This window comes from Podarcis melisellensis (genome assembly GCF_964234715.1).
Source record: "Podarcis melisellensis genome assembly, chromosome: 1".
Taxonomy (NCBI): Eukaryota; Metazoa; Chordata; class Lepidosauria; order Squamata; family Lacertidae; genus Podarcis; species Podarcis melisellensis.
The window spans coordinates 112265112-112291483 of NC_138528.1; the positions used below are offsets into that span (position 1 = coordinate 112265112).

General features: G+C 42.3%; 1 protein-coding gene and 1 long non-coding RNA gene across 8 annotated transcripts in view; one reads left to right on the plus strand and one right to left on the minus strand.

Annotated features, from left to right (window-relative positions):
* LOC309363438 overlaps nucleotides 1-26372 on the minus strand; it is a 111031-nt gene that overhangs the window by 81989 nt on the left and 2670 nt on the right. The window lies entirely within an intron of this gene.
* ZNF385B (zinc finger protein 385B) overlaps nucleotides 1-26372 on the plus strand; it is a 199396-nt gene that overhangs the window by 77322 nt on the left and 95702 nt on the right. Inside the window, exon 1 of one of the 7 annotated variants that reach the window (XM_081930111.1) lies at nucleotides 24521-24787. The exons of the other annotated variants lie outside the window; for them this stretch is intronic. The gene's annotated coding sequence lies outside the window, so the exon portion shown is untranslated. Of the gene's footprint in view, nucleotides 1-24520; nucleotides 24788-26372 lie in introns of those variants that run through there. 7 annotated transcript variants of the gene reach the window in all.

A 26372-nucleotide genomic window follows, 5' to 3' on the forward strand; every position in this document is an offset into this window, starting at 1 on the left:
CAACTGACAGTTTTTCAGTACGCAGCTTTATTTCTGGTGACACTGTATTATTTTCACGTTTTTAGCATCAACAGAGCAAACTTCAAAAGCCATTAAAAATTCCTTTCTAAATAACAGTGTTTGCAAAGTCGAGTTCCTGCCCTTTAAAAGATAGTGGAGGATATTGTTGCATGGTGTGCATTGTAAGCACGTTGCGCACTATTTCTTTGAGTTTGTAAGAATCACTTATTCCTTCCTTACTTTGTTTGACCTCCTTATACCGACCCCCTCACAACTTTGAGTCCTTCAACAGCAAAAATTGAGACTCTGTAGTTAGTAAGCATAAAAATAAATCTGTGCTGCAGATCCAAAACCCAAATTCTGCATCTCGTAAAACCTGAATTCTGAAGTTCTCTGTGAGCAGAGTACAAAACTACAAAAGCAATGCTAAACTTTTGTTTGTTCGAGAAGGCTGAATGTCATTCGCAGGGATGCTGCTGCTGCTGCTGCTGCTGCCGCCTCTTACTGGAATGAACAGGCAGGGTCCGCTAAAGCCCTTTGCCTCCTCTGCAGGGGGAGGAGTCAATCCTCACACAAGGGGGAGGGACTTCTTTGGGGGTGGGGGAAAGGCAAGTTGATAAGGTGTCTATTGCAATCGATGTGGCTTCTGCAGCGTTAACTACCCCAGTTTTCAGTCTCTGAAGAACAGATTCTGATATGCAAGCATGTGCTTAATGAAAAGGCAGCATCCCAAGAAGCATGTGGGAAAATCTTGGCATGGGCTAGTCATGTGGAGCAGAGGCGCCAGCTTGCAAGGACGATTTGAGGGGGGTGTCGTCCTGCGTGTGAGCATCGCACCTCCCTGCCTAAGCCGGGCTGAAGCTTCCCAGGCTTTGGGAAGGAAGTGCCTGGGGAACATCTGGTGGGGACTAGCCTAGTCCCCCTAGTCCACTGACCGCACATCATTGACATGGAGGTCTGTATCAAAGCATACGTTCTAACTTTTGAATAGCCTCTCAGTTAACAAAGACTTGGAGATAGGTTTGCTATAGTTTGATTATGACTGTTTCTTTGAAAGCTCTTCATCTCCAATGGCTCAGTGCTCCATTTGTCTGCTGTCCTCTCCCCATAAAGGTAAAGGTAAAGGACCCCTGACCATTAGGTCCAGTTGTGACCGACTCCGGGGTTGCAGCGCTCATTTCACTTTATTGGCCGAGGGAGCCAACATACAACTTCCGGGTCATGTGGCCAGCATGACTAACCCACTTCTGGGAAATCAGAGCAGCACATGGAAACACCGTTTACCTTCCCGCCGGAGCGGTACCTATTTATCTCCTTGCACTTTGACATGCTTTCGAACTGCTAGGTTGGCAGGAGCAGGGACCAAGCAACGGGAGCTCACTCTGTCGCGGGGATTCGAACCGCCGACCTTCTGATCGGCAAGTCCTAGGCTCTGTAGTTTAACCCACAGCACCACCTGCGTCCTGCTGGTTCAGTAAAGGTAAAGGTACCCCTGCCTGTATGGGCCAGTCGTGTCGGACTCTAGGGTTGTGCGCCCATCTCACTTAAGAGGCCGGGGGCCAGCGCTGTCCGGAGACATTTCTGGGTCACGTGGCCAGCGTGACGAAGCTGCTCTGGTGAGCCAGCACCAGTGCAGCACACAGAAACGCCGTTTACCTTCCCGCTATACAGCGGTACCTATTTATCTACTTGCACTTAAGGGTGCTTTCGAACTGCTAGGTGGGCAGGAGCTGGGACCGAAAGACGGGAGTTCACCCCGCTGCGGGGATTCGAACCGCCGACCATGCGATCGGCAAGCCCTAGGCACTGAGGTTTTACCCACAGCGCCACCTGCGTCCCTTACTGGTTCAGTACTTGCATGCTATTCTTTGATGGTTCATAAAGACTTGGGACTCGCAACGTTTGGAACAGCAATAGAGCAACAACTGCCTAGAACATATGGGTTGTATTGAATTAAGTCCTACTCTGAGCAGACTTACTGAAATTAAATAAACCTAAGTTAGTCATTTCCATTACATGCAGTGGATCTACTCTGAGTATGACTAACATTGGACGCAACTCTCATGTGCTAGATTGTACAAAAGCGCAGGCCCTAAACACAATGGGTTGGATTCAGCTAATGAGTCCCGTTGGCACCAGCCCTGTGCGAGGGCACTGTGGGGCTTTCCCTCATGCCCCCTTGAAATTAGCTCGTATGTGGGTAAGGAAAAGGGGGACTGTTCCATCTGACAAGCTGCAGTGCTTGGGTTGAGCGGGACACTCACTGGAATGTGATGTTTAATTCCGCCCAGTGCTTATACATACATACATACATACATACATAGCCCTACAGGTAAATTGTATGGAATTCCGCAAAGGCTGATATTTATTTGAAAAGAGGGGCCGATGCTAATTCCCTCTGTCCTTGGTCTTGATTCACTTCAGTATGATATTCATTTCTGTTTGTTCCTTTATGGAAGACAATCAAAATTCTAGCCATGAGTATAGGGAGGGGGCAAATCTGGGGTGTGAGAATATATAAAAGATTATTAAGCTTTAGACAGAATAGTGTGTAACTATGTGGGATGTTTTTTGAATTTAAATGCATAGCTTTCTGTCTGGTGGATCTGGTAAAACAAGTATATTATTAGGGCTGCAACCCCCCCCCAAAAAAACCCAACTTCTTTTCCCTAAAACATAGCAATTTCTGATGTATCAAACAGTATCAGTTAAAGTGATGATTGTGTGAAAGGGCACTGGGTACCAGATGTTTACCTACAGTAGCTGAGCCTCCACAGAGTTGTGAAGTTGAAGTATCACATGAAGATAACTTTTGATACATCGATTTTATTATAGCGTCTGAGTACTGCATGCCAGTTCAGTGTAGAGCAACATCTGTGCACCTTTTGGATGCTAATTGGCTCCACGGAGCATTGTTTTAAGTTGAAACGGTTCTTGTTGCCATTCTGCATTTGGGGTGGCTCTGCATCATTGACTTTGCTCAGCTGTGCTGGTTCATAAGGGCCATAGCTCAGTGGTAGAGCATCTGCTTTGCATGCAGAAGGTCCCAGGTTCAACCCTCAGCATCTCGCGGTAGAGCTGGAAATGGCCCCTGTCTGACACACTGAAGAGCTACTGGCAATCAGTGTAAGGCAATCCTAGGCTAGATCAATCAGTGGTCTCACTTGGGACGAGGCAACTTCCTGTATTCCTATGACTGTCTCTTAAAGAGGAAATTAAGCTTGGATGTAATTTGCCCCCTGAACGGCAGGTGTAAATTGACTCACTTTGGGTCAGAAGCAGGATATGTGCCACCCACATATTCTCGGGGCTCAGGAAGGGATTGTTTATGTCTCCATGCAGCTGGTTGGTTTTGACCTGAGCTTTAAATCTGCAATCCTACACACACTATAAGCTCTACTGAAATCAGTAAATATAGTTAGAATCTAGATGTGGGTTAGCATAATAATATGGCACACTCTATACTTAATTGTATTTATCACAAAAGAAAAATATATATTGGTGTCTGTTTTTTATTATTATATTATAGCTACAGTTAATACTAAAGGGTTGTTACCTGATGCGTTTAGGTAGTGAACTGTTACTTTTTTTTTTACAGGTTTTCTTTTGCATAATAATAATAATAATTAACAACAACAATAACAACATAGCATATATAAAACATAGTATACAGCATATATAAAACATGCATCTTCTTTTGCATCTTTTTATCGTTGAAGCAGATAATAGGTGAATGGATGAGAGAAGATCATGACATTTTCATTATGTTGACATGCCAGAAAGAATTTCTGTCTCTAACCGTATATAATGCACGTCTCTTTATTTATCGGAGAAAAGGGCTATTATTTTGTGGATCTTAAATAAATATGCCCTTTAGGATTCTGCTGAAAAACCCATAACAGCATGTACAATAAATTCTAACAGAGACGAATATTTGAAGAATGACTTCTTTATATGAGTATTTTGGAATTGTCCAGTTTGTAAAATATTGTGTTGCTGTTTTCACTCTACTCCTTCTTCATGAAGGATGCAAAATGAGGAGGAGGAGGAGAGCTCATGCAGGGAGGGAGGCCAACTGGAGGCCATGCTATTGCCCAAGTGCCCCATCAACAACCAAGAAACCTGTAGCTGGTCCTGCAGATATATACTGACTTAGTTGTAGACAGCGACAAATAACTTGATTGCAATATCCCAATGGCCACTTTCTCACACATAACACATGAATGGGCTCCGCACACTGAAAGAAGCAGCAGGAAGACACTGCTGGCTCAGCCCTCAACGTTGTGCAACTTCCCTGGCCACTTACCCCAACATCTATATCAGGGGTCAACAAACTTTTTCAGCAGGGTGGCGGGCCACTGTCCCTCAGACCTCAGACTATATTTTGCTCCTGCCACACCCCCACTCCTCCCCCCAGTTGGCCTCCCTCCCTTCATGAGCTCTCCTATATAGTCCCTCAGACTATATTTTGGGGGAAAATAATAATGAATTCCTATTCCCCACAAATTACCCAGAGATGCATTTTAAATAAAAGCAGACATTCTATTCATGTAAAAACACGCTGATTCCCAGACCGTCCGCAGGCCGGATTTAGAAGGCGATTGTGCTGTATCCGGGCCCCCGGGCCTTAGTTTGCCTACCCATGATCTGTATGTTAGGCATGAAACCCTACGCATGTAGACCTCTCCAGGAGCTGGAACCATTCATGATAAAGAAGCTTAACTGTGTATGCTGCTCAAATGTCTGTGCCTAATTTGTAGGTTTCAAGGGGCACATCCAATGAAACTGTTTGACATTGATGCGGGCTAGCAGCACAGTTCCCGCTGCTTCTTTCAACAACTGGGTTCCTTTCACACATGCATCATGTTGTGGGGGCTGATGATGATCATCCTTGTTATCAGTTGCCTCATGCAATAGATCTCTGGGTGACATACAATACAATATAAAACAAAACAGTTAAAAACACATCAAAATACAAACTATTTATCATCAAAATCAAATTAGGCAGCAACAACAAAAACAACTAGCAGTTAGTGAATGTTTGTAAATAGAGAGTAGTTATACTGTTGCTCTGTTGCTACCCAAATAAACATCCCTCGAACCAACAAGGCCAAGTTGTATTGCAGAAAGAGAAATATGTCAATAGCAATCCATGCAGTTATGGGGAGAAATGAAGAAGGATCACATGCACAGCTCCTGTGGAATTGAGACATACTCTTGTTTTCTTAAATTGATTTGACGTATTATATTTCTATGCTGTTATTCATTCAAAACATAATAGAGCATCACAAAATACAGCATAAATCATTTAAAATAATTAACAAATCACAAATAAAGCAATTACAGTCTATAAAACACTGTCAACGAAACAGCAATTAAAAAATAAGCTAAACATCACAATTACAGTGAAAACTCATATTGTACGATATAAAAGATTAATATGGCATCTACTGTATTTTTCAGTGTATGAGAGCAATTAAAAAATAAGCTAAACATCACAATTACAGCGAAACTAATTTTGTACGATATAAAAGATTAATATGGCATCTACTGTATTTTTCAGTGTATGAGATGCCCCCTTGTATAAGACTTTTGGGGACCCCAGATTTAGAAAATGGGGGGAGATGGCCCAGAGTTGTTGAGCTTTTTGGGGAGGGAGATGCCCCCAAAATCACTGAAGAAAACAAGTGTCTGCCCCCTTGACACCAGCATCCGCCAATCAAATGCACAATTGCCAAAGCAGCAGCCACACAATCGCCGCTAACAAGGTCCTGCTGCAAACAGTCACCCGTCACGTGTATGTACTGTCCGTGTATAAGACGCTCCCAGATTTTAAAACTTATTTTAAAGTACAAAAACATAGTCTTATACATGGAAAAGTATGGTATAATCTATAATGCGATATTGATAACATTAATAACATAGCAACTAACAAAACAAGCTAAGCACTGTTAAGTTCATATGCACATTCCCCACGGTCCCATGACTTAAAACCTTTCAATCTATCCAGTTCATTAAAATACACATAAAAGTACATATAATGCCAGTTGCTAAGCCAGCTCAAGTCATTTGGGGTGACAGTATCTTGGCCAGGTACTAAATCTGACAGGTAAATACCACAGTGCCAGAGACTGGAATTTCTTCAGAATAAATGCATGATGCTTAGTTATTTTTTAGCTACCCAGCCACCACCCTTCCCCATTTTTACTAGATAGATGATTCAGAAAGCAATCCTCCCAATGACTAAACCTGCTGAAACCTTCCGAGGGGGAAATAGTTCCTTCTTGAAACTCTGATGAAAAGAACACTTGTGCATTCATCCCTGTGGTGTATTCATACCTGCCATGAGGTACAGCACTTTTTGGAACATTACACAAACTTCCTTGTTTTAAACCATGCACTAGTTCAGAATATGCAAACAAGAACTGAAAGAGACCATGCAGGCCAGTTCTGCGTAAGCAGGAAACCCAATATTTACACAATAATCAATAGGGCAGCGAGCACAAAGACCAGCAGTGACTTCTTCTACAGAGTGTGGTTTAAACCCAGTAGGAGAAGCTAGAATCTTCTCTTACATTTCCTAGGGAGACCAATAAAATCTAGGACAGTTTTGAATTAGAATTGGGGGAGGGGGGAGAGAGAAAGTAAACTCGCTTAAAATCTTTCCATCTAGCTCGGAGCTACAAGCTTATTGTATACAGTGGTACCTCGGGTTACATACGCTTCAGGTTACATATGCTTCAGGTTACATACGCTTCAGGTTACACACTCCGCTAACCCAGAAATAGTGCTTCAGGTTAAGAACTTTGCTTCAGGATGAGAACAGAAATTGTGTTCCGGCGGCGCAGCAGGAGGCCCCATTAGCTAAAGTGGTGCTTCAGGTTAACAACAGTTTCAGGTTAAGTACGGACCTCCTTAACGAATTAAGTACTTAACCTGAGGTACCACTGTATCTATACAGAATATAAGGTTCTGTAAACATGGGTTTTTGGGTGGTGGGGTATGTTGCCTGGTTTTGCTTTAATATAATGGGTGGGGGAAGTAGGTGTTAATAAAATATCAGCTATGATTACTGTAACTGCTACTATTATTTCTCAACAGGGAATAAGCCATGTAAGAAACTGTAGACTCGATCATGTTGTGACTCAGCGTGTGGCGCTGTGTGATTTTTTTTTAAAAGCACTCAGTGATACCCTAGCACAGCGGTTCTCAAACTGTGGGTTCCCAGATGTTGTTGAACTACAACTCCCATCATCCCTGAGCTCTGGCCTTTCTAGCTAGGAGTGATGAGAATTGTAGTTCAACAACATCTGGGGACCCACAGGTTGAGAAAAGCTGTATGAGCACTTTCCATATAACCCTTTCATCAAAACAGTCACTGGTGTGTGTGTGTGTTTTCTTGCAGTAATATATGCACACATACAACTCAGCACAACCTCCCGGCCAATATATGGGGCTAATGTATAATTTCCATCTGCTCTGCAGCCCCAGAGCAACTAGCAGTTGGAGCTAATTGTTTGTTTCTGGTAGGGAGAAGGGAAGCAGGCTCCTTGCAGCTGCTCCTTTTGGGGCCGATGGAATGGGCCATGCTGATGCGCTCCCTTGACATGACATCCCCGTCCCCCGGTTGATGGCAGAGGCCCAGTGAAAATTGCCACAAACTACCATGGTGCTTTTAACTGAGGATCGCTCAAGACCGCTGCCTAGGGAACTGTTTAAAGAGTGTAAAACTGCTAAAGAAGAAGGAAAAGACTTTTCCAGTGCTACCCTGACATACATTCTTCTACTAAAGAGAAAGAGCAACAAGAAGGCAGAAAGTATCATGCTGTAAGGAGGCAAAGAAGAAGCAAGGGAAAAGGCAGAGATTTAGCCTTCAAGCAAGAGGCTCAACACTAGGAATATGGGTGAACAAGGAATTTGAAATCTCACTGACACATGGAGGGGAGGTACCATGCTGGTACCATGAGATAAGTAAAGCAATAAAGGAGATTCTTCTTCTGGGTTCAACAAGCCATGGGTGACATAGAATGGGTAAAGCGAACTAACTAGGGATTTGAAACAGCAACATAGTTGGGCGTTGTTTGGATCATTTTTAGTTGATGCTGCCTGAGGATGTTGACAAGACTTTTGTGGTGATGCATTGGACCATGTGCTCCCTTGAGCACACAGTTTAATCTGGCCAGAAGGGCTGTAAGAAGATGCAGAATCGCTCTGAAATGTTCTGCATAAAAAGGGAAAAAATGATCACAATAGTGGTAGTGGGTGTACATTCTCACCTCCCCACTCCAGCATCCCCGGTAAAGATGGTGTAGTCAGGTCTCTCTGAGAAAAGAAGCAGTGTAGTTGAAAATAACTTGTAGTTGTGTGTCAGAGAGTAAGACAAACTGAAAGCTGAGTTTTGGACTTCATACGCTATACAAACACTATGCAGTGATGGTTCCCTCTGGTCTTGAGATCAGATTGTGGGCATTGGGATTTGCTGTTGGAGTGTTTCAGCTGTGTGCTTCCACTGTGCTTCAACTGTGTATTTGCAAATGTAGTCAAATATTGCGTGCGCGCGCACACACACACACACACACAAATTAAAAAATGGACTCATTGAGTCTTTGGTGAGTCCTCCATACAAAGGAAACCAAATCCAAGTTAAGCTCTGCAACCTCTGGAATTTTCACTCCTTGAGGGAATTGGAATGAGCATAACAACTTGAAAGAAAATTTTCTGTTCCAGAGAGTGTAGGATAAGGTTCACAGTGACATCATTGGGAGGTCAGCCAGTCAGCATCCTCAATAGCTTGTTTTGGTTGTAAAAATGTTGTGTGCATCCTGACCACTTGCAATGTTGCTAAAGATGGATCCAAACAACTCAAAGTCACAATCAAGTTATTCCTAATGAAACATATTGAGGTTTAGTTTGTTTTTTCTGCCCGTTTGAAATAAGTAAGGAATTTTAAGGGACAAAATAATAATTTCAATAAACTACAGTCATACCTCGTATTGCGTCCACTTCATGTTGCGTCTTTTCATGTTACGTCCCATGGCAACCCGGAAGTCCCAGAACGGGTTACTTCCGGGTTTTGCCGCTCACGCATGCACAGAAGTGCTAAATCGTGCTTCGCTCCTGTGCAGATGCAGCGCTTCGAGTTGCGGGCATTTTACCTTACGAAAGGGCCTCCGGAACGGATCCTGTCCATAACACGAGGTACCACTGTAATTAACTTTTGTCATGAAGTTTCTTCATATCCTTAGAGAGGGAGTTTTCTTTTCTTTTACCCTGCTGTGATCTCTGCTCAAACCATCCGTGGACTTCCTTTTGGAATACTTTAAGCAGCACCTAGAAAAAGCCAAAAGGAATGACTAGCAATACAACAAAGTAAATGAGCTGAATTGTAATATACCTATGAGAGGGTTTCATGGTCTCCTGTTTAGCCTTGCCTGAAACTACCCCCTACCCCATAGGGGATGGAAATATAAGCAGCTGACTCTTTAGGTGGTAATTTTTAAAGGAGCTTTGGTTTGAAGCCATGGCCCATTGCTGAATATATATAAATTTAGATTAGGGTTGGAGTGTTATCAGTCTTCTGTATGGTTAGTAGTGAGTTAGCTGAGACTCTGGAAATATAAATCACTTTCCTCTGTCCAGAGGAATAGAGAGACAAAGTCCCTCCTACTATGATTAATTTTTCCACTCTGTAATTCTTTTGTTAGGAATCCATTGTGGGTGGCTCTAACAATTTTAGTCTGTGAGGGCTAATATTTTACTCTCAGCAAACGGATAATGTCCAATAATTATAGGCTGATATTTTTAACTCTGCTAACGCAAGGCACGCCGTGTGTAGCAGCAACAAGACAATGCCTAGCTATGAAGTCAAATCTTTCCCGTGCATATATCTTTCCTTATTGCAGCATTCACTCTTACCAATTTCCCGGGCAGTATCTGCATCAAGCCACAGCCACCTGCTGCAGCTATTATCCATTTTGACACAAATTTGAAGCATAGGGCTACTTCCACTATTACTTCCCTCCTCTCATTTTGCTAATGTGTGTAGGAAAATTGAATTGTAAAACATGGGAATAGGCAGATATGAAAACGAGACACAGATCTGTTAAAGTGCTTGGGAACTCCTCAGCTGTTCTTTCTTTCTGACCTTTTTAATTTTTATTTTAAATATGAGTAAGGAAATGTAGCATGGTATGGATGTTTGGAAGACACCATGGCAGAGGAAACATGAGGGGCCATGCTCCTTTCCCACAACACTTCCATGTCATATCTGAAGAGTCATGCCCCACACAGAGGCGTAGGAAGGTCAGGTGGTGCCCGGAAAATTTCATGTCACCCCCCCTCCCATTGATTGATTTACCGGTATTTTTTGCCTGCAAAAGTGGTTTTATTTCATATTCTCTTACAAAGGACTAATAAATAATAATTAATAATAAAAATATTTTATTTATATCCCACTTTCCTTGGTCGAAGTCGGACTCAGGGTGGCTAACATCAGATACATAAAGGTAAAGGTAAAGGGACCCCTGACTATTAGGTCCAGTTGTGACTGACTCTGGGGTTGCGGCACTCATCTCGCTTTATTGACCAAGGGAGCCGGCGTACAGCTTCTGGATCATGTGGCTAGCATGACTAAGCCACTTCTGGCGAACCAGAGCAGCGCACAGAAACGGCGTTTACCTTCCCACCAGAGCGGTACCTATTTGTCTACTTGCACTTTGACATGCTTTCGAACTGCTAGGTTGGCAGGAGCAGGGACCAAGCAACGGGAGCTCACCCCGTCGCAGGGATTCGAACCACCGAACTTCTGATCGGCAAGCTCTAGGCTCTGTGGTTACCTAACATTGGTTTAAAATCAAACAATAATTAAATTACCTCCTAAAAACATGTCAAAATCAAATTAAAGTCTAATTAGATGGCTTTCCGCTGGGTTAGAGTTGGGAACAGTAAGTGCCCCACTGAATTGAAATTTAAGCCTTTACAACATAGGAAAACAGCCAAGTAAACAGCTATTTTCGTGGAGGAGGGTCAAGATATTAACTGATTTGCATGAAATTTCATATATAGCTATATAATCCCTAGTGTAGTAAGATAAGACCTTTGGAGCAGGCATTTTTTAAAATAAGTTTTTTTACGAACCGCCTTAGCAGGGCAGTAATTGTTCCTTGATAATTTGTCACCCCCCTCCATGATGGCACCCAGGGCGGCCCGCCCCCCTTCCTACGCCACTGGCCCCACGATGCACAACTACCTTTGAGGCAGGAATGATGCCCTATTTACCATAAATCAGTACTTACTGTTTTTTGGTATGAGTTGTGTTGTCTAGAGCTGCTAAAGCACTGAGACCCAAAGAGCAAGGCATTTGATATCATTTTTCATCTGAGACAGTGTTTTGTTGCTTGCTCACCCACACATGAAGTCTTATTTTCCTCTTAGATAAATCAGTGTAAGCCCATTAAGGATAATAGGGTTAACTCTGATTTATACCCTCAAATGTCTGAAGAGAGTAACTTGTGTGAAGTTTATAAAGAGCAGTAGATTGGTTGTCGGCACTGTGAAAAGCCCTGATGGATCACCGCAAACCAATAATTAATTTTGGAGCACATATTTTCCAGAGTGTAACAAAAACCTATATGATGTCCTTGAGTGTTGAAACTAATGCATAGAGCTCTGCAGTGCTGAAAGATGTGTCCAAATTCATGAAGATAGATCAGTTTTACCTGATACTCCATTTTTAAAGAAAGGTTATAGACATGAATTCCATCCTTCCAAAATTGTTTATAATTTGTGCTTTCTCCACTGACTTCCCATTTAAAATATTAGCAAACATTTGAAAAGAGAACTCTAGCTTTTCCCTATTCATGCTTGAAATGAAACAATCTTATCTTTGCCATGGGAATTTAAGCCAAATTTTATAATCCTAAAATATTAGTATCAATATAAAGCCACCTTGACTGTCATTTTACACATACTGCGAAGTCTTGCTTTCTTTCCTATGAAAACCCATGTCACAATAAATCCACTAAGTCTTTAAGCTGGTATCACAGGACTTTTTGTTGTTATCCTGAAGAAATTGGGGCATCCGAAGGTTTATCTCACAAACAGCTGTAGGATACACAGATAGATTTATTCAATCTATAGGAATTTCTTACGCACACACAGGGATAGAGCACGTGCGAGAGAGAGCAAGGGCTGGTGTAATGCAATGGCTAAGAGACTGAGCTATGAATCAGCAGGTCCCTGGTGGAATCTCACCTCAGCCATGAATTCACTAGGTGGGCTTAGGCGATCTACTGTCTCTCTCAGCCTCAGTACCTGCATCTACAACAGGGAAGGATAGCCTGAACATATAAGACAAATTCTGGCTTGCCTGTGCTGGCCACCAGTTGGTTTCTGGGCTCAGTTCAAAGTGCTAGTTTTGACCTTTAAATCATTACCCAGTGCAGAACGCAAACTGCCTCTTCACACATGCACCAGCTTGGACACTACCACAATCACCTGAGGCCTTTCTTCCTGTACCCTTCCACAGGTGGTCTCGAGGGTGGCCAACAGGGTGGACTTTGGTCTTTCAAACTTCAGCAGTGCCCTGCAAGAGGTCAAAATTCAGTGCCCCCAGCCTCTCTGTCCATTCTGCTCAATTCACAGCAGTTAGCGCTGTGGTCTAAACCACTGAGCCTCTTGGGCTTGCTGATCAGAAGGTTGGCAGTTCAAATCCCCATGATGGAGTGAGCTCCTGTTACTCTGTCCCAGCTTCTGCCAACCTAGCAGTTCGAAAGCATGCCAGTGCAAGTAGATAAATAGGTACTGTCGCGGCAGGAAGGTAAACGGCATTTCCATGCACTCTGGTTTCCGTCACAGAGTTTCGTTGTGCGCCAGAATTGGTTTAGTCATGCTGGCCACATGACCTAGAAAGCTGTCTGTGGACAAATGCCTGCTTCCTTGGCCTAAAAAGTGAGATGAGCGCTGCACCCCATAGTCGCTTTTGACTGGACTTAACTGTCCAGGGGTCATTTACCTTTTACTACGTCATAGTTGTTCTACCCTGCAGCACCCTCTAGGCTCAGCGCCTTGTGCGGCTGAGCTGGTTGCACTGCCCGAAATCTACCTCTGGTGGCAACAAGAGAATGGACCTTTTCAGTTGTTACTTCATGCTTATGGAATGTTCTCACCAGGAAGGCGTGTATGGCACTAGCTTTATCTAGTTTTTGGTACTTTTGTCTCTACTTGGGCTTTTGGCCCTCAACTTGATGGCATTTTGGCCTCTTTTAGCAAGGGGAGAACTGTAGGCCTGCCTTTTATCTGTATTGCTGTGTTTAAATGGATCTTAATTGTTTTTAACGTAAGTTGCTATGTGAGAAAAGTGACTAACAAATACAATAATAATAATAATTTGTGGTTGTTGTTGTTGTTGTATTTTGGGTAGCTCAGTGCAGCTACCCAAAATTTCTATTCTATGCAGTGTCAAGACCCACACCTATTTAGCTTGAACAAAGCTGTAGTATTTGGTACTCCCGGGCTATTAATTAAATGCTGTTAAAGTGAGACAGAGAAATCTTTATTAACCTGTCTTTCCCAACTTCGACTCACTTCTTGACTGCTTAGCCTAGGTCCACCTCACTCAGTGTCGTTCTTGGCAATTTATTCCCAGGGTTTTTACTTTTCATGCCCCTTGGGTGTGAGCAGTGCTGTTTTTTTCTAGAAACTGAGTTCCGGCTGGGGGGAGAAAGCCCTGGGTGTGAGTCTGGAAGTTTTAAGGCCATACAGAATATTCCCCTTCCCCATACAGTATATCCAATCCATGACCTCATCTGAAGGCAAGAGCCCTGGTTTGGATACAATCTTTGACACCAGCTTGTTTGAAAGTCTTCCATTTGCACTGACATCTCTCCTTCATCATTAGCTTGTTCAAATGGCATCTTGTCATTTTGGAGGATGACTCTTTCATACATTTATTTTTAGTGATTTACACCTCTGTCCTAAACACAGCACTCGGATAGACTGGTGCATTGATTTCAGCGGCACTTAATGCTATGCAATGTGTTCAGGATCAGGGTGTTAATCTGTTTTTGGAACTAGATGTGGCGGATAGAATATCCCTCATATCATTCTTTACGCAGAAGTCTTATTTTTAGCTTCGGAGAATGGTGTCTGTTTATTCACCAGCAGGTTCATTAATAGCACTGTATTTTTCCTGTTCCTCCCTCCCCTCCTTTTAAAGATGCATTTCCCAGAAGAGTCAACAGTAACTGCATCACATGGAAAGTTTTCTTTCTTTCTTTCTTTTTCTTTCTTTCTTTCTTTTTCTTTCTTTCTTTCTTTCTTTCTTTCTTTCTTTCTTTCTTTCTTTCTCTCTCTCTCTCTCTCTCTCTCTCTCTCTCTCTCTCCCTGTTTTCTTTTATTTGATTGGATGCTATATAAAAAAAAATACTTGTTTCCACTGTAGAGCAGGCAAAAAATAATAATATTTTAAACGAAAACACTACAGATCAGCTTTTGGACGACTGACAGGAGATTATGAGACAGGTTTGGGGGGGGAAGTGAGAGCACAAATCCAGTGGTACCTCGGGTTAAGTACTTAATTTGTTCCGGAGGTCCGTTCTTAACCTGAAACTGTTCTTAACCTGAAGCACCACTTTAGCTAATGGGGCCTCCTGCTGCCGCTGCACCGCCGGAGCACGATTTCTGTTCTCATCCTGAAGCAAAGTTCTTAACCTGAAGCACTATTTCTGGGTTAGCAGAGTCTGTAACCTGAAGCATATGTAACCTAAAGCGTATGTAACCCCAGGTACCACTATACTAGGGAATTCTGATTGATGGAGGAAGCGCTTGAGCAAGAAGCCATATTATCTCCTACCTCCATAAGACAAGAAGTCTCCCCTTTCCTTAGTTGCAGGGATGTTTATAGGAATTAATGGTAAATCTTCCCAGTGTGGTAGTTTGCATAGCAGATGTTTAGCAAACTGGAGCAATAAATAGAGGCAGTATAAGTGTGTGTGTGTGTGTGTGTTCTCTTGAAAAAAACTAAGCTACCTGCTAGCTTCGGCACAGGGCTGGGTTGATATAGCTTCCTTGCTTTGGAGTTCACTGTCAGATAAGCGGGATAGGATTTCAGCCTGAAATCTTGATAAAAAAATATTTAGGAGAAAGTAACAGCTGCAAAGATAGGGAACCTCTTTCCAGAGCTACACTTCTGCTGAAAGTCCCACTACAACTCAGTTAGTTACTCTCCTTAGTGGGCATACTCTTACATTGGAACAGTTCTTTTTTCTGGGGGTATGCAGGGGTACGTATACCCTTAAACATTTTGTGAATCTTTGTACTTTTGTCCATTTACTGTATTTATTTTCCCTGATTTGAACTATAAAATGGTGGTTTTCTTGAGGCAAAATGAGAGTACCCCTAAACATTCTGTTAATATAACAGCCAAAAATCTGAGTCTATTTAAGGATAATTATGAAAAATGTTGGTCTGAAATTAAGAGAGACTTGGAAAGTTGGGCAAAACTGAAGCTTTCTTTGTTAGGCCGAATTGCTGCTATTAAGATGAATGTGCTGCCAAAGATGTTGTTCTTGTTCCAAACATTGCAAATTGTGGACAAAACGGAGTGTTTCCGGAGGTGGCAGAGAGATATTTCCAAATTTGTCTGGCAGGGCAAAAAGCCCAGAATCAAGTTTAAGATATTAACAGATGCAAAGGAAAGAGGGGGCTTTGCCCTGCCAGACTTAAGGCTGTACTATGAAGCCGCAGCTTTCTGTTGGCTAAAAGATTGGCTACTTCTCGAAGACACTGATGTGTTAGATCTGGAAGGTTATAACAATGCTTTTGGTTGGCATGCATATTTGTGGTATGACAAAGCTAAGATTAACAAGGCCTTTAAGAACCATATTGTCAGAAAAGCAGTGTTTAATGTCTGGACAAAATACAAAGACTTATTGGAAAATAAAACTCCAAGGTGGCTCTCACCCTTGGAAGCTAAGGCTTGGAAAAGACCCAATATGGAAGCCTACTGGCCAAAATATTGGGAACTGTTAGAAAAAGACGGTGATAATTGGAAATTGCAGAGTATGGAGAAAATGAAGGATAAAGTGTGAGACTGGTTACACTACGCTCAGATTAAGGAAATTTTTAAAAGTGACAAAAAGTTAGGATTCCAGGTGGAGAAATCGAAGTTGGAAACAGAACTGTTAGAACCTAAGACTAAGGTACTTTCAAGAATGTATAATCTGCTGCTGAAATGGAATACACAAGACGAAATGGTTAAGTCGGCTATGATAAAATGGGCACAGGACATTGGGCATAACATTATGTTTGAGGACTGGGAAAGGTTGTGGACCACTGGGTTGAATTTTACTGCATGTAATGCTTTGAAAGAAAATGTAATGAAAATGATATACAGATGGTACATGACCCCAGTTAAACTTGCCAAAATATACCATTCGTCTGATAATAAATGTTGGAAATGTAAAGAAAATGAAGGAACATTCTTCCACCTCTGGTGGACTTGCCCCAAAGTGAAGGCCTTCTGGGAAATGATATATAACGAGCTGAAAAAGGTATTTAAGTATACCTTTACTAAGAAACCAGAGGCCTTTCTTCTGGGCATTGTCGACCAGAAGGTGTTAAAGAAAGATAGAACATTTTTCATGTATGCAACAACAGCAGCAAGGATACTACTCGCTAAGAACTGGAAAACTCAAGATCTACCCACACTGGAAGAATGGCAGATGCAACTGATGGACTATATGCAACTGGCGGAGATGACTGGCAGAATCCGACACCTGGGAGAAGAAAGGATTGAAGAAGATTGGAAGAAATTCAAGATTTACCTGCAGAAATATTGTGATTTAGTGGAATGTTAAGAAGGATGCTTGGTTATAAATAATTGGCCATCACTAAAATAGATCAAGAATTGATGATAAGAGAGATTAAGAGAAACAAATTTGCAGGAGAATTATTTTATTGTATTTAAGCAAGTGGTTATAGATTTGGAAATAAGATGATAATTTGCTTGACAAAAATTTATTAATGATGTAAATGGGAGCGGGAGACGTGAGGAAGTTCAAGGATATTATGAAATTTTGTTAAAACAAAGCAATAATGTTTATTACCATTGTATTCTTTTTTCTAAAAATTCTAATAAATATTTATAAAAAAAAATAAACATTCTTTTAAAGAAAAAAAGCACTGCATAAGAATATAGGTAGTTGCATTTTACTGAGTCAGACCATCGGTCTAGCTAGCTCAGTATTGCGAACAATGCCTGGCACCAGCTCTCCAGGGATTCAGACTGGGATTCTCTACTTGCCTTATCTGGAGATGCTAGGAATTGTAACTGAGACCTTCTGCATGCCCTTACCTTCTGTGGATCACACCTCTGATCAGGTTCTGCCCATTAGGAAATGGGAATCTGGCAGTGAATGATGCATTGCAAATGTTATAGAGGCCCTTTCTCTAGTTGCTTTGACACAGTTGTAAATGAACCTGTTCTTAGTCTATGCTGTAGCCTCCTATAGCAGAGGAGGCTATAGCAAAATTGTAGCGACAATGCACAGACACTCAAGCTTTCAGTCTACAGTAGTATTTCGGAAGTTTAACAGAACCCATTGGACTTCCAAAACGTTCGGAAACCAAGGCACAGCTTCCGATTGGTTGCAGGAAGCTCCTGCAGCCAATCAGAAGCCGCATCAGATGTTCGAGTACCAAAGAACATTCGCAAACCGGAACATTCACTTCCGGGTTTGCGGCATTTGGGAGCGTTCAATTCGCAAGGCGTTTGGGATCCAGGGTACAACTGTATGAAGTTCTGCATACTACTCGGTCTTTATTTCCCACCCCTATTTCAGGTACATGCAACACCCCACCCCCTTAGTGATAGCGAAGAATTACAGGTGTGGCTGCTTTGAAATGCAGTAGATAAACTTATTTGGCAGCATCAACACATGACAAATCGAGTGCCCATTCCTCCTTTCCCCCTCCCCTCCCCAATGCCAATCTAGTATGGTGGATTTGTTTCTGTCAAAATAAAATACATGATCCTTGCTCAAAATATTATGAAATATGATGTTTTTTCATAATATTGCATTTACATAGAAATACCTTTTCCCCAGAAGGGAAATAAATCACAAAACACTTACCTGTGTGCAAACACAAAAGTTTATAATGGAGCCAAATGGTTTGCAGGCAGTGTCTATGGGGACCTCGCCAGAAAAGCACTGGGGGTGGTGGGTGGAGAAGTCCTAGCTAATGCAAGACGTTTAGAGGAAGCTATAGTATTGCACAGTTTAAATGGCTTTTCTCACCTGGTGTTCTTGAGTGCTAGTATTAGGATTCCATGGATTTTTCAGTTATGATGTTGGCCACTTACAGCACTGGGACAGAACAAAGGGAAAGGAAAGACAGCAGAAAGCACAAGGGCACATTAGAGATTTGATTGCAGCCAGCATTATCTTCTTCTTCTTCTGGCAGTCAGGAAGGGCAGAGCAGGGCAAGGCAAAAAGGATGTTTTCATCCTTTGTTTTCTGTAAATAATAATAATAATAATAATAATAATAATAATAATAATAATAATAATATTTTTTATTTATACCCCGCCCTCCCCAGCCAAGGCCGGGATCAGGGCGGCTAACAAGCAATAATAAAAACAAGTTGAATGAATACAACTTAAAAACAAGATTAAAATACAACATTAAAATATTGAAACATTAAAATATTAAAATGCAGCCTCATCACAGGAGGAGAAAGGAAAAAGAAAGAGGGGGAGGGAATCAAATTGGCTCCAAGCCAAAGGCCAGGCGGAACAACTCTGTCTTACAGGCCCTGCGGAAAGAAATCAGATCCTGCAGAGCCCTGGTCTCAAGAGGCAGAGCGTTCCACCAGTGTTGAAAAGGCCCTGGCTCTGGTTGAAGCTAATCTAACTTCCTTAGGGCCCAGGACCACTAGGGTGTTGCTATTTATGGATCTTGAGGCTCTCCGTGGGGCATACCGGGAGAGGCTGTCCCGTAGGTACGAGGGCCCTAGGCCATGAAGGGCTTTAAAGGTCAAAACCAGCACCTTAAATCTGAGCCTGTACTCCACCAGGAGCCATAAGAAATTTGGCATTTCATTCTGCAAGCCACCATTTACATTCAATTTTTAACTGGCCAAATCTTGATTCAGGTAGGTAGCCATGTTGGTCTGACGCAGTCAAAATAAATAAAAAAATCAAGAAATTGTCCAGTAGCACCTTAGAGACCAACTAAGTTTTTCTGCACGCACACAAAAGCGTATACCCAGAACAAACTTAGTTGGTCTCTACGGTGTTACTGGACAATTATTTTTTTATTTATTTGGCCAAATCTTGCTACTGAGGCTAGAATTTCCCTTGTTTTCAGTCACACATGGCATTAGGTTGGTCCTGGGGATGAGAGAGAGCCAATGGCAGATTCACGGTTCAGCATCCTAATAAATCTCTCAATGCAGGAAGCAAATGAAACGGAATGCAGATGACCTGTACAACATGATATAATATTTTATGCATTTAAATCTGCATTAAACGTCTGCTCATTCCCCCTCTCTTCCAGTGAAGAGATTTCCAATAGCCACCTTTTTAATGGCAGGAGCTAAAATGCGACCGGTCTGAAAGATCTATCTTACGTTTCACAACACTGATTTAAATGGTCTGGTAGCTCACACAGAATAGATAACATGGTATTTGAGGATTTGTTGCCTTTTTGAAATAGGCAGGGATGAGCTTTTCTATCAGGATTGCATCAACAATATCTGTTCCATTAAACAAACACATTACACAGGAGCCCATGCCTTGTCTGCATGAGGAAACCTGAACAAACAGATAAGAATTGGCTTTGACAGCCTTTTGTTGGTGGTCAGAGGCAGCACCTGGTGCACAGCTTTCAGCAGTAGTATGTCACTAGCCAAGCAATGCTGCTTTCTAACAGGACTCGCTCTCTATACGTTTCACCCTTGAGATATCTCTTTTATAATACAAAGTGTTTTACACGTACAAGTCAGAACTTGCAGTAATAGTTGGCACTCTTCTGTTTCCCTCTTACTTTAGGTACGTGTGTGCATTCTTGTTTAACAAGTCTGGAACTATGACACTTCCGCTACATGTTTCAGTGCAGCCCATGTAAAAACAAAAACAAAAAACCCTGCATGTGGAAAGTTAGCAGGGCAAGGAAATGGCAGATTCCATTGATATACTAGCTTTCCATGGGCAGGGAATGTGTTCACGTGGTGAAGCATTCAGATCATGCAGCCCAAGGGCTGTAATAATTCTTAAAGAACAACAAAACCCTGTGCTTTTGAAATGTGTGACATGGCAGTTTCCACTCAAAGAGCTCATTTTTAAAATAGGAAAATTCCTTTTTTAAACAACAACAACAACACATCATTGGCAGCAATGGTTCTAATTCAACAGAAGCTTCAGAGAAGAGTTATTTAAGGTTAGTTGCTATAACCACCATCTCCATTTGGTCATCTCCATTCATCAAGCGATGTTTTCACCAAAGTGCTGTTATGATCAAGTCATCTGAAGGTTACTAGACCTTGAAAAACTAACAAAGTTGATGTTTTTAAAGAAGACGAAAACTGGAAAATTTGATGCACAGCTCTACCCATGAAGAATTTGGCATTTCAGGTTTGCTTGTTGTTCACAAGGAACATCCTTTAAGTTCTCAGGGCCTATAGGTAAGAAATTTTATCCAGTATTGGCTTATTCAAGGTGGGACACCTGATTGGGAAACCCTGTGGAACAGTCTGGAGTCTGCAGTAAGGTGGGGTGTCAGGAAAAAAAATATCAAGTGCCTCTCTTTACATAGGTGGAAATGCTTTCCCTAGCACAAAGCTACCATTGGATAAAACTCAAGGTTTTAAAAGGCCAAAAAAAAGAAGGCTGGAGGAATCTGTAGCAGTTATCAAGATGGTTGTGTAAACAGTTCCAACAACTTGGAATGGTTATATCTCTGATGAGGTTCTCCAAGAAGCTGAAAAACCGAAGGAGTTTGAAAACGAAGAAGAAACCCGGTTCAAGAGATTTAAGAAAGAAAAACAAGAAGAGAGTATTATGGCACCTTCAAGTCTAGAGGTTCATTTAGATATAGGTAGAAAAGGTAAATAGTAAATGACCCCTGGACGGTTAAGTCCAGTCAAAGGCAACTATGGGGTTGCCTTCAGGCCGAGGGAGCCGGTGTTTGTCCATAGACAGCTTTCTGGGTCATGTGGCGCAACTGCTCCTGGTGCAACAGAACACCGTGGCAAAAACCAGAGCGCACGGAAACACCATTTACCTTCCTGCCACAGCGGTACCTATCTATCTACTTGCACTGGTGTGCTTTTGAACTGCTAGGTTGGCGGAAGCTGGGACAGAGTAACAGGAGCTCACCCTGTCATGGGGATTCGAATTGCCGACCTTCCGATCAGCAAGCCCAAGAGGCTTAGTGGTTTAGACCACAGCGCCACCCGCGTCATTTAAGCATAAACTGTTAGGAACTAGAGTCTATTTGCATCTCATGGTATATGTCCACAAAATGATATGCCATGGTAAGTCTTTTAGTCTTTAAGGTGGTATGGGTCTATTTAGTGCATTTGCTGGACAAACTAACATAGCTACCTCTCTGGAAGAAGAAAAGTGTTACTTTTGAAGATTATGCTTTAATAGAGAAGGCTGGCGGAAAAGGTGATTCGGATTCAGAAACTGGGAACAGTGAAGACTGTTTTTGAAGCCATTGACACTGAATGAAACAGACAATGCATTTTTAAAAAAATGCTGGAATAATAACTGCAAGACGACCTGTTCATTGCTTGATCATTAATGAAATAAAGCCTCAGGAAGTAGCAGCTGGGGCTATGAGTCAGATGAGAACCAAGCAGATCTATGGCAGAGCTTGGTGTCTATCAGAGAAGGCGTCAGTGACCGTGGAGACAAGACAGGAATCTTTCCCCAAGTTGGTTCCAAGGAGAGAGGGCGAAGGGGGGAATGAAAGAAGCAGAGTGCCAGAGGCTCTGCCTCTCTTCTTTCTCTCTCTTTGGCTGACAGGTTGGTGGAATCTCACCTAGAAAGCTGAACTTGCTTCTCAACCAGGCAGGTGGTACTGGCTTTCAGTTGCACAGAGAGAAGGAGGCAAGGGGATGGGAGAGCAGCTGGCTGAGACTGGCTTGCAGAGTTTGGAAAATGTTTTGCTTCCAAGCTATTCCATACGAAAACTGCATGAGGACTGGGAAGGGCAGCAGAGGAGGAGGAGAGCAATCCAGTCCATCAATAACTCTTTGGTGCACAATTTCTTTATTTTATTGAGCCCAACATGCTTTGAACTGTGTTAAGGGCCCTGCTGAACAACCTGTTTCAGTCTCAGGCCTATTTCCCCTTTTATAAATCCTTTTGAGCAAACTTGAGAGTAAGCCTCAAGAACTTGTATATGGAATAAAAATGGGCAAGCACCTCAAGTGCCATTGTTTACAAATGGCTCAGTTTTCTAGCCAGGCTGAGAAGCAGCTGCTTAAAGTGATGGCAAGTTTAAGGGCTGCGCTTGGCAGCTTGTGTGGCAGGGAAGGTCACCTTGAAAATATTATTGTTATCATGGAGCCGGCACCCAATATACTTTGCATGAACATTACACAACTGAGGTGCACATCTTCTGTGACATCGCTGGTGCAAATCCTATTGCATTAATAATCTGAGTACTGTGGCCATTCAGTAAGGTGGAGTTGGCAAATAGTGGTACTATTAAATATTTAGTAGATTGTGTGTTTTTTAATATGTAATTGACTCAGGGGCGGACTTTGGCAATCTTTCATAATACGGTGCCCCATGTGAGGCCAAAATCTGGCACCCCCAAATGGATCTTCTCAATTATGCATCGTCTCAATTTTTCACCCCCTCAGCTTGGCACGCTGTGCAGGGGAACTACCTACGCGGCCCTAAATCTGGTGCTAATTAACTCTTACTTCTAAGCCACCTTGGAAGGATTTCTATCCTGAAAGGTGGGGTATATTTATTTCATTGGGAAATTAAAAAAAGATCTGTAGGGGACTTGTTCACACATGCTAATACACAGTTTTGGCTTGCAGTGTATTGGGTGGAGCTAAACCCAGACTTGCATTTCATGTGACCTCCTATAGATGAATCAGGCTTCAGCAAGCATATGGCAGAGTGAATAATCTCTTCTAGGTAAGAAGCGTTTCTTGTGCAGGAAAATCACTCTTTGTCTACTCGGTTGTCTCCATAACAACAGAGAGTCTTAACAACAAAAGAATAGCCACTGAGGCTGTCACCTAAAAATCTCATGTTCAAGTTATTGTTGATAGCAACACAACAGATGCCAGGACAAGAGGTTACTAGCAGACAATAATAGGCACTACACCTATCCCTGAAGTATTTCATGTGATGCTTTTAAAGTAGAAAACATACCAGAGAATAAGGCAGATGCAATCGTCGTCATTACATAAATTGCACATGATAGTGTGTTTTTTTGGTTTCGCAAGAAAATGCTGCTTAACTTCCGTAATGGAAAAAATTGAAAAGCACTTGCTGCAAATGTTGCATTCCTCTTTAGGGTAAGTACATCCAGGTCTTGAACAGTGAGACTAGAAATCATTAAACATATCTGATCATTCATATATGCAATACATATTGCCAAGGTATGGCCACGAGAAATGGGTACCTTAAAAGGGTGACATTTTTATTTTTATTTTTAAAAACAAATCCATCCACAACTAACCTTAATGCCAAGATGCCCACATTCATCTTTGCTCTGTGCACTTCAGCCTGTACAAAAGCACTAGGCAAAACTGCCAGCAATGACTGGAACTTTTTTGCGGGGGGGGGGGATTCATAGTGCTAATCCATTAGCATTGGACAGCAGCGTTATATGTGATTCTTTTCTTGAAAAGAGCTTTCCCTGAAACTCGAAAGCACACATAATAGAGCAGTCATCTACATAATAGCTAAATTTCCTAGAGTCTTTCTGATAGGGCCAAACTACACAAGGCAATGCAAAACGCAGCCATGGGGTTTTCCATTTTGGACTAGGATGATGGTATTGAGAGGTATTCGCCTCCTGTGCCATTTTCCCAATGAACACGCCCCCTACCTCCAGAGCCGGCTCTTTGTACATCAGGAGATGGTGCATTTACAGTGCTTCGCACACATGCAATGGAAGCTATTTCTTCTAAGAAAGAGAAAAAACAAGGGATGGTTACTGGGAGAGGGAGGGAGGCATAACCTTCAACATTTCTCTGATGCAAATAGAGACATCCTGTTCCATAATAATTTTACTATTTATATCCCACCCATCTGACTGGCCCTGGGTAAGCATGGTTAAGTTTCTGCTTCATGGCTCTCCTTGGACACACACACACACACGGTTTTTTAAAGCAAGCCTCTGCATCTATGTAGTCATTTCAAGCCCAGTGCATCTGTCTGCCATGCAGTCTCCAGCTGACCCTGACGTAATATGTGAGGCATGTTACTCATTTCAGTTCATGTGATGGAGAGTGGATATTATTTAGGAAAGTCTCGCCCTCCAAGAGTAATTTTTCCACTACAGCCCTACACATGGACGGTGCACCCAAACCCACACTACCTGTGCCTTTGACCTTACTTCTGGTCTGGCTGCTTCTGTATTGTATTCATCTTTGTCTTTTGGATGAATGCAGTGGTAGAGATTTTCAAGACGTCTCTAAACTAAAGGTGTCTCCAGCAGTTGGTGCATTGTGTTTCATATTGTCCGATTCCATCTGGGATGACTTAAAACACCTTAGCAAATACTTGAAGTGCTGAAAAATGGTGCCAGTGGTGAGCCTGTTCTTTCACTATTTTATCTAAGTGTGGTGTTCGCATTTGTTTCCCAGTTGCTTGTGAATGGCTTCAAGATGTTTTGCATAGTCCAGGGGAAATAGTTATAGCATATGGCTTTAAATTGTGACAGCCTCTGAGGTTGCCCCAATTGTTTCATCAAACTAACTATTAAATATTGTCCATGGGATGGGAGGGGGCAGTGTTAATTAATACTGTCAATCCAGTCTCTTACGCATTGTTTATTTTACATAAAGGTAAAGGTATCCCTGACCGTTAGGTTCAGTCGCGGATGACTCTGGGGTTGTGTGCTCATCTCGCTCTGTAGGCCGAGGGAGCCTCCGTTTGTCCGCAGACAACTTCTGGGTCATGTGGCCAGCATGACTAAGCTGCTTCTGGCGAACCAGAGCAGCACACGGAAACACCGTTTACCTTCTTGCTGGAGCGGTACCTATTTATCTACTTGCACTTTGATGTGCTTTTGAACGGCTAGGTGGGCAAGAGCAGAGACCGGGCAACAGGAGCTTGCTCTGTCGCAGGGATTCAAACCGCCAACCTTCTGATCAGCAAGCCCTAGGCTCTGTGGTTTAGTTAAATATAGTGATTCGGCAAAAGGGAGTGTAGATGATACCATTGCATGTATGTGTGGGTTGCCTTACCTCCCTCCACCCAACCAACCACCATATGTAAAATACAACATCAGTTCTCTGTGGAACTATGTATGTATGTATGTACGTATACACACATATGCATACGCGCAAGCAGTGATTAGAGCACGGAAGAGTCTGTTTCCTCCAGCAAGAAAACTTTATAAAACTATTCCTTTGATTGCATTTTAAAAGTCATTTTGTGATCCACTGCAGCAAGAAATTAAACTTTATCCACATCGGTAATTCTTTTACAGTTATTTCACAAGGCCAGAATCCTTAGCACATGTATTCAGAAGCAAAACAAGAAAAATTGCTTCCTATTAGGTGTGGCTAAGACCAGAGGAAAGCTATGCATAACATCCCCGATATAGTGGTACCTTGGTTTACAACCATAATCTGTTCCGGAGGTCCATTTGTAAACCAAAACAGGTTGTAACCCAAAGCATGCTTCACCAATGGGGCCTCCCCCCAAAAATTGTTCATAATCCCCCCCAAAATGGGTTGTAATCTGAAAAAAAGGTTGCAAACCAGGACACGTACCTTTGGGTTTGATGTGTTTGTAATCCAAAATGTATGCAAAGCAAGACATATGCAAACCAAGGTACCACTGTATACCACTGTACCTCCTATTTTGTAACTTCAGAGCACTCTTACAGGTAGAGGGGCCAGATGCTAAAGACGACAAAGACTCTCCTCCCCCACCCCACAAAATCCTCTTTTCTGAAAAAAACCAAAACATTTTCAACCATTCTCTGTCTTGAAAAAAAGAAGTTGGTTCAAAAATTATCAGAGGGCAGAGAAACGTTTGGTGAAATTCCTCTGGGTGGGGTACAGGATTGTTGATGTGGCAAGGGACACCTTGTGCTTGCCCTTTCATTCTGCAAAGCATGCACTCTGAAACCTTCCTGCATGCTAGTACTTTGAATAATGTCCAG